Raw genomic sequence first — 836 nt, 5'->3', positions numbered from 1 at the left:
ACACGCTTTCTGTGTAGTTGTGTGTATATGTACATATATGTTTACAGCAAACTACTATATTTGTGTTGCATGTTTTTATGAATCTTCTTTCATATGAGGAAAGATTAAATAGATTAGTGGTATTCAACACAGAAAGCAGTTGACTAAGGAGAGCTGTATAGAGGGGTGGAATATCATGAGTGACATGGAGAAATGAATAAGATCATACAGAACCAAATAATGTGTGACTGTTCTTCATAACATAGGGGTAAGCTTACCAAATAAAATAATTTGAAATTTAATTTTTAAACAAATAAAAGTGTTTTTCCACACAACATGCAAGTTAATTTCTGAAATTCTTTGTCAAAAATATTTAGGGTATAAAAAGTCTAAAAATTAATGGATTATAGGTACATCATGGCCACTAACCACAGAGACACAGGCATAGCTACTTCCTAGTGAAGAGTTTAAGCTCAGATATTTCCAGAAATTCAATTCTTTCCAGTTTACACTTCTTCTTCTGGCAGATTACAGGACCTGAGGACCATAATGGACCAAACCATTATAGTCATTCTTACATATTGCCAAATAAAATTGTCAATAATAGGTTGTTTTCAGCATCCCCTACTAGTAGACGTGTTTTTGACACTTTGAGAACAATAATGTATCATGGAAATAAGGTGTTCCTTTACTGCTGGATAAACATGCCACAGCTTCCATTAACAACGTTGAAACCCTTGTGTGTGGGCTGAGGTTCACTCTCACTGCTTATTGCCTCTCTTTATGTTCCTTACTCTGTATATCAATGAATGGCTAGAAAGAAGGAAGGTATCTGTGCAGCTCTTTAGTCCAGACCC

The 836-nt window shown here is 34.9% G+C and overlaps 1 protein-coding gene across 1 annotated transcript in view; it reads right to left on the bottom strand.

Moving 5' to 3' along the window:
- The window catches only part of LOC104616709 (transmembrane channel-like protein 1), a gene marked incomplete at its 5' end in the record, with an annotated part of 14,925 nt that overhangs the window by 11,174 nt on the left and 2,915 nt on the right, over window positions 1-836 (bottom strand). The gene's annotated exons all lie outside the window — the stretch shown is intronic.

This window comes from Phaethon lepturus, unplaced genomic scaffold, assembly GCF_000687285.1.
Source record: "Phaethon lepturus isolate BGI_N335 unplaced genomic scaffold, ASM68728v1 scaffold3582, whole genome shotgun sequence".
NCBI classification, from domain to species: Eukaryota; Metazoa; Chordata; class Aves; order Phaethontiformes; family Phaethontidae; genus Phaethon; species Phaethon lepturus.
The sequence above is the reverse complement of the archived record's forward strand: the minus strand, read 5'-3'. Positions and strand labels throughout refer to the sequence as shown.